Genomic DNA, 12696 nt, shown 5'->3' with positions numbered 1-12696 from the left:
TTGATCACGTAGAATACCTAACTCAACACAAATTCTATGTCACTAGTTGTTAGGCCGTATTGTTTAAGGGATAAGGAGAAGAGAAATTGTGCACATTCAGTGCAGACACAGCCGTCACAGGCCCAGCTAGTGCACGTCAGGAATGATGGAACTTTCTGGTTCCGAATATTTTCGATCCACAGTGGGTTGAATCCATAGATACCGAGACCTTGACGACAGAGGGCTCCACAGGGTTCACAGAATGAATTCAGGTCCTCTCTGATAAGCTGCCATGGCAGACACTGTCCTGTAAGTCTTCCTTCCTTTCTTTCTTTTCTTTCTTTTCTTTCTTTCTTTTTCTTTCTTCTTTCTTTCTTTCTTTCTTTCTTTTCTTTCTTTCTTTCTTTCTTTCTTCTTTCTTTCTTCTTCTCTTCCTCTTTCTTCCTTCCTTCCTTCCTTCCTTCCTTCTTCCTTCCTTCCTTCCTTTTTCCTTCTTTCCTTCCCCTCCCTCCCTCCCTTCCTTCTCTTATTTATTTATTTAAATTACTTTATTGTTGTTCAATTACAATGATCTGTATTTTCTCCCCGCCCCATCCCCCACCCCAGCCAAACTTCCTTCCCTCCCTTGCCTCCACCCTCCCCCTTGATTTTGTCCTTGTGTCCTTTAGAGTAGTTCCTGAAAACCCTTTTCCCCACTCTCCCCCCAACCCCCCACCGCTCCCCTCTGGCTATTGTTTGAGTGCTCTTCATTTCAAACAAGCTGATGCACATCCGACACTTGTCCTACACTTTCCTACTCATACAGAGAAGCGAGTAGAGGCCCGTCTCCTAAAGCTGCGCCACGTCCGAGCCGCCCGCGTGTGCACGCGGTGAGCGGCCCAGCCCACTCTGGTGCCCACAGCTGGGGTCTGCAGCCGGGGTCTGCAGCCGTGGGATGGGAACATCCAGGAGAGGGTTTGCCCGGCGACCTCTGTTGCTGCTGCTTTCACCAGGTAGCGAGGAGGGGCGGTGCCGTTTCAGGCTGCCTCTGTGGCCTCTAAATCACTCTGGCAAAGATCAGTACTTTTTTTTTTTTAAGATTTTATGTATTTATTTTTAGAGAGGGAAGAGAGGGAGAAAGAGAGAGAGAGAGAGAGAGAGAGAGAGAGAAACATCAATGTGAGGTTGCTGGGGGTCACGGCCTGCAACCCAGGCATATACCCTGACTGGGAATCGAACCTGCGACGCTTTGGTTCGAAGCCCACGCTCAATCCACTGAGCTACACCAGCCAGGGCCCTAGATCAGCACTCTTCTGCCACACCATCTGTGTGCTCTAGGAACACAGGGAACGTGTTCTCTCTGAGTCTGAGAGAACGGGAGGTCAGCTCTCGTTGTGGGATCAAGCCTCTGGCAACCTCAAAACCAAGGGTCGTCCAGAGAAGTTACAGATGGCCACTAAGGACATGAAAAGATGGTCAATATCCCTAATCATGAGGGAAATACCCACCAAAAGTATAAAAGGATTCTACCTCATACTCATTAAAGTGACTACTACACCACCCTGCCCCCCCCCCCAAAAAAAAAAATCCCAGCAAATAAAACTTGTAGGCAAGGATGTGGAGAAATCGGGACCCTTGCACACTCTTAGTAGGGATGTAAAATGGTGCGGCCACCATGGAAACTATTATGGCAGTGCCTCAAAAAACAGAAATAGAATTACTGTTCTGAGATATACCTAAGTTGGAAACAGGGCCTTGAAGAGGTGGGTGCACACCCATGTTGATGGCAGCATCATCCACAACAACCGGAACCTGATTGTCCGTTGGTGAATGAATGAGAGAATGAATGAACAAACACAGTGTGCTCTCTAAATACAGTGAAATATTGCTCGGCCTGAAACAGGAAAGAAATCTGGCCTATGTCACAACGCCGATAAACTCTGAGGACAGCACGCTATGTGAGGAAGGACAGTCACAAGAAGACAAGTACGGTATGAAACCCAGAGAGACAGAAGTTGAATGGTGGTCACCAAAGGTGGAGGAGGAGGAAAGGGGGGGGGTTCGGGTTTGTGGGGACAGCGTTCAGCTGTGGAACGATGCCAGAGTCCTGCAGACAGAGGCTGGTGACGATGGCACGACCATGTGAATGTACTTAATGCCACTGGAGCGAACTGGACAGTGAAACCGTTCGTGTTACATGGATTTTACCACAGTACAGAAGTGGGAACAGAACCCAACAAAACGCCCTGGCTGGCGTAGCTCAGTGGATTGAGCTCAGGCTGCGAACCAAAGTGTCACAGGTTCGATTCCCAGTCAGGGCACATGCCTGGGTTGCAGGCCTTGGCCCCCAGCAACCACACATTGATGTTTCTCTCTCTCTTTCTCCCTCCCTTCCCTCTCTAAAAATAAAACCTTTAAAGAAAAAAAGAACCCAACAAGACGTCCACTAAGGTGCTTCCCTTGGCGTGTTGCTCCTGCCCCTCCCCCGCGGCACGACTGTAACTCTGCCCAGAACACACAGTCAGCTTTTCGGCGCCGTCACACACCCAGCTACGGCGGCGCATGCAGATTAAATACCTGCAGCAAATCAAGCCATCAGAGAGGTTTGATTTATACCCTCTCCTTGATGATTAGAAGTATCTCTAAGACCTTCATTCTTCGCAGGCTTGATACCAATTAAAATGCAAATCTTCCCCAGAGAGAATGTTTTGAGCGTTTTCATTTTTGAATGAATTTCAGAGCCTTTTATCTTCTGCCTCTTTAAAAAAAAACAAACACAGATTTTTTTTTTTTGTTATAGAAGTAACAGAGAAAAAGGGTTAGTGGCTGATGCAGACCAAGGGCTCCTACAGACTGGCAGGACGGAGACCAACAGAATGAGCCCGGGCTGGGGGAAGCCAGCAGAGTGGCCGGTCCAGATGGCCCCGAACACATACAACGAGGGTCAAAGTCGCATGGCGGCAGGAGAATAAAGATAGTAAAATAGTGAAGCATCTCTTTGTGTTCATCAAGGTGACAATTTTCTTTAAAAAAAAAAAAGCTCTATCACCTATTGATGGCAGGAATGTGCGGGGAAGAGGTATATTCACCCAGAGTCAGTAAAAATGTGAAGACTTTTTGCAGTTTAGAAATGCGATCTGACAGCCTATTTTAAATCAAGAATACATGCATCCTTCCATGTAGCAGCCCCCTTCTTAGGAACCCACCTCAAGAAATAAAAGCCTTCTTCTTTAGACAGTACAGAGTTGGCCAAAGTAGGTTTGCACTTGTTCGTGTGGAAAACAGTATAATCATTGAGGAATAATAGTACAAGAATAAACTCGATGTTTCACAAACTCACAACCATAAACCGACTTTTGCCCAACTTGGTATGGAGGATGTTTGCTATAGCTCTCTTCGTAGTGGCAAAGAAGAGAAAAAGAAAAGAAAAAAGTAAGCCCAGTGCCTCTAAGCCACCAACTATGGTACAAAGGGAAAAAAAACAGCATCATATTAGATGGTTCAGACACAATTTCATGAAGCATTGCCGACTCACGGTGCAGGAAGTACAGCCCGTTTCGGAAAAGCGAGTGAACACGCATGTGTACCCTCTGCAGGCGCCCACCCAGGATCAGAGGATCGTGTTTGTGGAACAGTGTGCTTGAAGACGTGTGGGAGGGTTATTCCCAGGTAATTCATGCATCTCCCTCTGGCTAAGGAGGCTGATGTGAGCAGACAAAGAAGAGGCAGAAGTGAGTTGACAAATGAAAACAAAAACAAAAGAAGTAACAGCACCCAAACCGAAATTCATTTTTGGCATTGCTGTTTTCCTTGAGTGAGAGCCGAGGAGAAACACACAGGGGAAGACTGGGTTTCTTGTACCCCGGGTCTTCTTGTGGTTTACCGATCGAGGCAAACTGTTCTTAGATTCTATGTTTTTCTAGTTCTGGCACTAGACCACATGGCATGTACTGCCTTGGCCGTAGAATTTCCTTGGTCCTCCAAGTTACTGCTGCTGCTGTTTCTTCCGCTGACCCAGCACCCTCCAACGTGCCCTCTCTTCAGAACCAGTGTTCAGTGGGGCCCGTTGAACCCCATGCACGGTCTACTCAGGCACCGAGTAAAATCTCTTTGAAGAGTTTTTAGCCCTGGGTGGTGTAGCTCAGTGGATTGAGCACGGGCTGCGAACCAAAGTGTCGCAGGTTCGATTCCCAGTCAGGGTACATGCCTGGGTTGCAGGCCATGACCCCCAGCAACCGCACATTGATGTTTCTCTCTCTCTCTCTTTCTCCCTCCCTTCCCTCTCTAAAAAATAAAATAAATAAAATCTTTTTAAAAAAGAGTTTTTGCTGGTATCGGTTTCACGCCAATGGCCCACCCGTAATCCCCAGTGTTCAATACCAGTGACTCGGCCAGACAAAACTGGGTCGTACCCTAATCCTACTGCCTAGCACATGGGACAGCAATCTGTGTAAAAGCTACACCCTGTGGGATGGACCACTCCTCGGAGAAACTCTTCTTGTAGGCACCCGCCCCCCACAATGAAATCGTCTAAGGCCCTTCCCCATGGCTGTCCAGTTCCATGCCCCCAGTACTTGGGTCTCCTTATTTTTTTTCTGAGAGATGAAGAATTCTTGTCAATGGGAAAAAGTTAGGTGTTAATGTGCAAAAAAATAGAAGCAGTAACTGAATTCTGACAGCCTCAAAAAAATCTCCAGCTACACGTCCTATTGTTCAAGAGCCCGAGTGGTCGTTCTCACGGGAGCCGGTGGGTGTGGGGAGCTGGCGGGGGAGGGGAGCGCAGAGGAAGGACCTTTCAGCTTACATTTTGATGGCATGGCAGGGGTGAGAGATTGATTTCTCTTTTTTGGGCCAACTGTCCAGTGTGTGGAAATTGTTCTCGATTTCACTAAAGGTCATCTGTCAATGGGAGTGTTAATTTTAATCTTTTCCCATGACTTCATAGGCGCGAAGACTACCATTCAGATGACATTTTCAACCCAAATCCTTACACGTCCCCTTGTAAGAGCAGGAACTTGCGAGGAAGGGGGGCTGGAAGACGTGGGGGAGACGCCAGCAAATGGGGGTGCCGGCAGGCCGAAGGCGTGCTTTGAGAAACGGGCTGTGGGTGCTGAGCCTGAAGGGAGCCAGCACAACGCACCTTCAGAAAACGGGCACCTTGAGATTCTGGGACATTCCAAATTCAGGTATTTCTACAGTCAGTCAACATCCTTTGCTCAGTCCTTGCCAGCCGCCAGCCTGCCCTTCTTCCCAGGACAAGATCCTTTTTCCATGACTCAACTCACCTGCCTCCGGTAACTCTCTTCTCTCCTTCAACTGGATTCTCCCCTGAACCCCTTTATCAAGGCCGTTATTTTTCCCCCCCTGCAGTGGCAAATCCTGAGTGGCTGTCCCCTGCTTCCCAGTCGGAAATAGCTGTCTCATTGGGGCCACGATATGTCTTCCAAGTGGCCCCTGGCAACCTGCAGCCCACGGGAAATCAAGGGGCAGTCACCTTTCTTTCTAGTAAAATCTTCTTTTTTTTTACTTTTCATGCTTGTTTCTACCCTGTTGAAAATGGCAGGTCCCCAGGCAACACCCTGTAACAGGACACGCCTATCCAAAGCTCTTCCGATCACTCTTTCAGACGCCAGTTCATTTCCATTGTTTGGGGTTGCTTTGTTTTATTTTCCTCCAGGATGTACAGAATGTTTGGGGAGCCTGAAGAATGGTGTCCATTACAGGTGTTTATGGGCTCAGTTAGAAGCATGGTTTCTTTAATCAAAGGAGAAGGGGGATCACAGATATTAGACATCAGCTGTCATCTTTTGCCAAAGAGAGAGTTTGATTTGTGTTTGTTTGGTTTTTTGTTTGGGTGTTTATACTGTTGAGTTTGTAAGCTGAGCCAGGAAAGAAGGAGCATGGGATGCAGGAGAGCAAGGGACCAAAGGCCCCAGCACTCTTGAGAAGGATGAGGGCCTGGGATCCAGAGCCTGCATGACAGGGCTGGCCTCTGAAAGTGGCAAGCGCTTTTTCATCCATCGCAATTTTGAAGGAAAATGACAAGACAGTGCAGAGGTAGATGAGTTTTTAATATTTCAAATTTTGGAAAAAGATGAGACATTCCCAATGGATGGCATCTACTTTCCAGGTGACATTTGAAGCAAGGGCAGCTCAGAGTGACCTGAAGAGTCAGGAGATGGGAGGAGGCATGGACTTTTTAAACTGTCCGGCTTCGTGGGGAAACCCAGTAGAGCTGCAGGGAGGTGGCATGATTTCCTCTGAGGCTTGGGACTTGATTCTTAAAGCAAAGCCAAGGTTAGCCAGGGTCAGACCACACTGGCCAAGTGCAGCTGCCGGCACAGGTATGGGAAGGCAGATGGTAGAGTTACTAATCCAAGGGTGGGGTTTGCAAGGCAAGTCCCAAGAGATGCAAGAGAGTGTGGGGTTGTGACAGAAACTTGGAAGGAAGCTATTTTAATGATCATCACCCTTACAGTCATCAACGTGTTCCAATCACAGCAGTTCATTTAATGCCTTGTTTGCATAGGGCTCTTTTTACTTACAAGGTTGGATATGTTTGTAGCTTGTCTGTGTTGTTTGTAAAAACTCTTTCTCTTTAACTTTCATGATTCATAGGATGCGTTTCTGTGCATATGAAATTATTTCTCATTTAAGTCCATTTCCCAAATTCTGACTACTTTTTTCTCTGAAGAAAAATAGTCCTATTTTTTTCCCTATAGATCATTTCGTACTGTACCATCTCCAATGTCCCCATCTTGGTGCAGGTTGGGTGGCCCTTGAAAAGCCACGGAGGGTTAATGTGTATTTCCTGTGGCTCTTCTTCTCTGGAAGGCATTTCCCCAGGAGAGGACGTTTCCAGGCCAGTACTCCTAGACGGAGACAAGTGCCATTATTGGTATGGAAATGCATCCAGCGCTCTGTGGTTGAGTGTTCTATTTACATTAAGAGCCAATTTTTAAAGAAAGCTTGTGGGAGAGCCTAACAATTCCCTTTAGCATTGTTCAATGGGGAAAAAAAAAACTATTCAAATTTCAAAATCTGATTTATGCCCACATTGCAGTAGAGAGGTGTGGGTACACTGAAGAAGACAAGGTACAACCCCTGGCTTTTCATGTCCTGACTTCCCGCCCTTCACTGTGGTGTTCCAAGACTGGGCTGCCACGGCGCTTCAGACCCCTCTGCTTGTGAACTGTTACTGTGCTATTCCTCATCCATTCCCGGGCCTGCCCCTGCTTTATTTGGCTGCGAAACTTGTCGGTGGGATCCGATTACATTTCAGACTATTTCTGTAGGAACGGGGTCTCACATTTCCAGGGTTATTTTTCATATTTGATTTCTAATCTCCAGACTAGGTGCTTCATTCATGGTCATTTGCAAACTTCAGAAACGTGTTCTTGGTTTCAGGCTCAGTGTGCTTGTCACCACCTTGTAGCATGGGGTCCCTATGATGCAGGTCCTCGAACCCTCCACACGGAGGGTCAGCCACTATAAATAACTTGGGACTGACCCAGACCGCAGACCACCCTATTTTTAGACTCATAAAATGTAAATGAAATATGTGTATGCGTATAAAATATGGGTACATATATATGTGCAGGTGTGTATACGTGCATGGAAACACACCATGTAATTTGTATAAATATATTCATATATGTGTAAATACATAAATGTGTGTCATACATAAATTTAAAACGCCTCCTGATTTACCATTTGATAAAATCTAGATGCGTTCCATCTTAACTTGTGCATGTATTGTCCCCAAAGCAAATGAGAAGTCACAGCGATAATAAGCATTTCTTTACCAAGTGCCTTTTGCCACTTACTCTAAAATGCTTCATTAATTTATCACAAGTTATAGTCACAAACTCACCGATATTTTTCCCACTGTGTTTTGCAACAGATTATTGCTTGTACGTTGGCGGCCTGTCATGGGCTCCCTGGTCACGTCCCAGCGGATTGGCACATTCGTGGTACCTGGGCCTTGGCACCCACCCACGCTCTGCGGACCAGACGGAGTGTGCGGAGGCAAGGATGTCTCTATCTGCCTTTGTCTTTGAGAAAGTGAGTAATTGTCTCTCTCCTCCCCTAGTCCCTCCATGGAGAATTTACTGGCCCAAATTTTTAAAAAAGCTCCTACCACACTCCCATTTTCTGCGAGTGCAATTAGTTGCAGGTACAAAATTTGGAGCAAAGAGGCCTCTCGTGGCCTGTTGTGCCCGCAGTTATTCAACTGTGGCTTCAGTTTTTCAGTGCACAACTGATTGCACCCTCAAAAAGAAAGGCTAAACTCTGGAAATGGGTCCCTTTAAGACAGTTGGGGGATTGCGTGCCTCCAGTTGGCAAATTGCAATCTTTTACAGAGGCACGGCCGTTGCCCCGGCTCGCGCTGCAAGTCTGAAATTCAGGTTAGGCATCTCGGGTGAGGGAGAGGCCCCCAGGAAGGCAGGTGCGGAGCCCCGCCCCCCACTCTGCCCCTGTCTCCGGGCTCACCTTGAGCTAAGGTAGACAGTGCATTAGTATTCACATTCCTGACTCCCTGTCCTGCTTAGTTCGCCAGTCACTCTCCGAAAGGGCTGGAAGAGAGAAGCTCGGTCACACTGTCAATATAACACATTTAACCAACTCTAAATTTGCTTTAAAGAGACAGCTACAAAGATTGACTTTTGCAAAGTGACTCACTCCACCAGGCAGCAAAGACACCCATTTGCTTGTGACTGTTATTAACTGTGTCACGGAGTACATAAGAGAGGGGTTTGAAGGAATTCCAGTGTGAATCCACTAATTCAATAACTCGATAACATAAATTCAAGTAATGGATAGTAATACTATGTTCAAAACACGCTCCCAACTTTCATCTCTGCCTTTCCCCAACAGACAGAGCATGCGTCGGGAGAGGATCCTGATGAAATAATAAAACCCAATTCTCATCTAGAAAAAAGAATCATTATAGGAGGATGGTAATTTACTTTATATGACCTTCAATTGATTATTCTGTGGCTGCTACACAAATATCACAGGAGCTATTGATCGTAAAACCTACCAAATAGATCTCTAATAGCTTTTACTGGGCAAAAATAATTATGCTTGCATTGTGGTCAAACACACATAAACCAATGTGGAGGTATTAATGTATGGTATTATTACCCATCTGTCTGTGAGGTATGGAGAGGACCCCGCGTGAGAACACACTATGTCTAAACCCATGAAAGCTCAATATCCCAGCCGACAATTACAGCCAGTTACACTGAAAAATTGATTACTGTAACTAAAAGCTAGAGCTGGAAAGCAGAGGCCACTGCCTGCTTAATAAAACTAAAATAATCACACGAGAAATCCTAATTGAGGAGGAGTCCCGCCACCGTGGCTGTGCGGCCACACAAATTGAATTTCCCTGTGGTGCTGGCAGCGAGGTAACTTTTCAGGGTCAAGAGCTTTCTGTCCGGCCCGGATGGAGATCAATGATCAACACCCGTAAAAGGTCAGGGTGTCTAATCAAAGAACAGATCATCTATCTCTCAAGGAACAGCGTGCAACATAACCCAGAAAGGCGGTGAGAAAGGTGCAGGGAAGGAGAAACTCTGGTTCCACTTTAGTGACCAGGAAGAATGCTCTGCTCGTAAAAACCATGCAGCCGGACACCGGTGGGCGAGCCGTGGAGGCACAGGCAGACCCCGCGCAGATAAACCAAAGTCACGGCCGAAGGAGGAGGAATTCCTCCAAGTGCTGGGCAAACGATTCTGGGCTTCCAGAGTCCTCAGTATACCTCTCACTTGCCCTCCCTGCTCCCTGCCAGAAGTCAGGATTTTAAACAGTCATGAAAAACATGACGCATCAATTGCAAGAAATGAAAGCTGCTCTCAGGGTATTCAGAAGAGGAGTGATAAGTTTTTAGCTCCTGAAATAAATAGACCAGAAAGCTAATCAGCGAGTTATGAATCAGAAGAAAGGAGACAGACAGAGACAGACTTTGTTTGCCTGATGTTGGCTCTGTGTGTATGTGTGTGTGTGTGTGTTTGGGGCGGGGGTGCGGGTGGTGACGAGTGAAGGAGGGGCGGCGATTGTACCCCATGAGGCCACAGAACCGGCATGTGGGCCAGGGGCCGGGCACTCCAGTGGCTGGAAAAGCTCCTTCTGTCCAGACCGCACACCAGGCCAACAGAATCTGCATGTTGCTCTGGGCACAAGCCTTTCTGCACACCAACGACATTGACAACAAAGACAAGAGCAGGGTGCTCTCCGGTGAAGCCAGGGTCGAGAACTGCTCTCCTGGAGGAGGGCCCTGCCTTCACCCTGCCTTGCCAGGCTCTGAGGGACGGACGGGGACCTGGAGCTTCCCGAGGGCACTCTCCGCCTGCAGCGGGGGGCTCCGGCCCACACGTCCGCTTCCCTTCCTTTCTGGCGTTACCACTCGCAGTCGTTAAAGACAGGAAAGCTGGAGTCGTGCTCTCCCTCTCCTTTCCATGATTTATGATTCCAAAGCAAGACAGGGGTGGAAGGTTGGGGCTTGGTGCTGGCTGCTGTGTTTGCTGTCCCCCCCTCCCCCCAGAGAGAAATATGTTTTTCTGAGAAACCTTCAAGGCTTGAAGCCACCAGCAAGACTGCCTTGTTTTTTCAAGGCCTTGCCTGGACAGAGCTAAGGTCTACCCAGATACACTCTTCAGAACCTAAAAGAGGGAGGGGTGGGGATTCGGCTTGTCCTCAGTTGTTCTCGAATTACACGATAAGGCCCGTGCTCGGGAGGCATGGAACCCAGTTGTAAAATCCATACGTGGGGCGGCACGGCGGGACTCGGAGCTGCCTCCACAGAACAACCCTGGCAGGCACGGTGGTTGCTGTCTGATTGGTTTGCCTGTCTGGAAGCTGAAGGCTTCCCCATGGTTTGAGGTTCAGCTCTGGTTCTGAATTGTTACGATCTGTGTTTATGGCCCTTGAGATGTAGGTTCAGTTTCTATTTGGGGTTAGGTTTCTATTTGGGGGAGTTTCTGCATCCTATAGAGACCAGTTATTAGCGTTGTCTTAATATCGTTCCCTTAGGTGGCGGGGAAACGCTGCCAGAAGTGTATGCAGGGGCCAGGCCGAGTGCAGGCTTAGCAGCAAACTCCACCAGGGGTGCACACTGTCAGAGAAGCAGACCGGAGGCAACGCATCCCATCACTAAACTGTGTCCTCCCTTCCTCTTCCCTTCCGAAGGTAAGCATCATCATTCTTCCACTTTTTAGAGGCTAGACCCAGGGAGGGTCCGTGTGGCCACACACACGCGCACGCACACGCGCACGCACCCGGGTGGCAGACCAATCAAGGCAGGCATGTGCGATAAAGGGGAATGAGTCCTCCCCTTCCACGTCCCCGCCGCCTGCCTGGCCACCGGCGGCGGCGGTCTCGGCGGCGCGCACTGCCCCGGCACCTGAGCGTACCTGTCCGGTTCCGGCCTCGGAGAGCGCAGGGGCTGGCAAGGGCACCGCCAGCCGGGGCGCGCGGGGGAGAGCGGAGAAAAGCGGAGGGCTGTCCCGCCGGTGCGGCCCCACCTGCCGCCCGATTGGCGGTGGCTCAGGGCGCGCGCAGGGAGGGCGGGGGCGGGGGATGATGGATGGCCTGTCTGCCTGCTGAGGTCTGAACAGCGGGGGACCCTCGTATGTAAATACGGGGTTGGCTCTGCGCGGCCCTGCGCGGCCCTGCACCTAGAGCCCGGAGAAGGATGCCTGCACAAGAGGACCCGGCTCGGGATGTTTAGATGGGGAAGATTAGTTTCTATTCTATCCCCGTGGGAGGAAGGAAAACGCACTCTGGGAAAGTGCAGGGCGAGGAACCCCGCGTAATTTAGGGCTGATGTTGGACGCATCACTTCACCATCAGAACAATCCCCGAGCCTTCTCTTTCCAAATTACAGTTTCTAGCTCCTGTCTGTCAAGTGTGCGAACGACCCTCTCAGCCTCTGAGACACCGTATGAAGTCAGTCCTGAGCATTGCCCCCCGGTCTCAGGCAACATTAGCACCGAACGTAGTTTTTAAAAAAAAATGCTCTGTGCAAGATAAAAACATACGACAATTCCTATTAAATGCCATCAAACTTCTTTCCCAAAAACAATCGTTAGAATGTGTGTTGTAAATATATTTTGCCTATTTGAACATGCATCATTTTCATGGTTTTATCCGCCCTTTGCGGGTGGAGAACGCGTGAGCAGTTTGACTAGGGTTTGTTTGCCCGTGCGAACAGATGCCAGCACACGGTTCTAGGCCATTCGGTTTGAGAAAGTGTCCTTCGGAAACTCATCAGGCTACGAGTGGGGCTGGAAGCAGGCAGACGGGTAACAGGAGGAACGGAGTGGGGAACCCTGGGCTGGGGCTGGCCGAGAGCTACTGTGTCATCCGGCCCCTTCCCCGGCGACTGAAGGACGAGCCCATCCACAGTGCGTATTTCCTCCCGTCCGAGCAGCCGCGCCGAAGGTAATGCATTTCGTGTCAGGGAACGAGTCAGTCCTGCCTGTCTGTTGATTCATTTGCCTCTGAGAGCAAAATCGTTCGGAGAAAATAGTGGGATTTTTTTTCTTCTTCATATCGGGGAAACCTTATTCTACCTAACTGTGCTATAGAAGGGCAGGAGGTGGCCCTTCTGCCCCGGCCGTGAGCATCACTGAGAATATGGAAGCCCTGTTTACAACAGCAGTAGGTGTGGGTGAATCAGGTCACAGAGGTGTGCTTGTATCATTGTGGCTGAACTGGGAGTGAGTGGGGGGG

The 12696-nt window shown here is 48.8% G+C and overlaps 1 long non-coding RNA gene across 2 annotated transcripts in view; it reads left to right on the top strand.

The window, feature by feature from the left end:
• The window catches only part of LOC118497720, a 320085-nt gene extending 308796 nt beyond the window's left edge, over window positions 1-11289 (top strand). Inside the window, exons 3-4 of one of the 2 annotated variants that reach the window (XR_004900242.1) lie at window positions 7862-8022; window positions 10996-11289. This is a non-coding gene — a long non-coding RNA (uncharacterized LOC118497720). Of the gene's footprint in view, window positions 1-7861; window positions 9056-10995 lie in introns of those variants that run through there. The other variant, XR_004900241.1, reaches the window with a different exon arrangement.
• Window positions 11290-12696: the final 1407 nt, after the last annotated feature.

Source organism: Phyllostomus discolor, chromosome 12 (genome assembly GCF_004126475.2).
Source record: "Phyllostomus discolor isolate MPI-MPIP mPhyDis1 chromosome 12, mPhyDis1.pri.v3, whole genome shotgun sequence".
Taxonomy (NCBI): domain Eukaryota; kingdom Metazoa; phylum Chordata; class Mammalia; order Chiroptera; family Phyllostomidae; genus Phyllostomus; species Phyllostomus discolor.
This window is presented reverse-complemented; position numbering and strand designations above follow the sequence as displayed.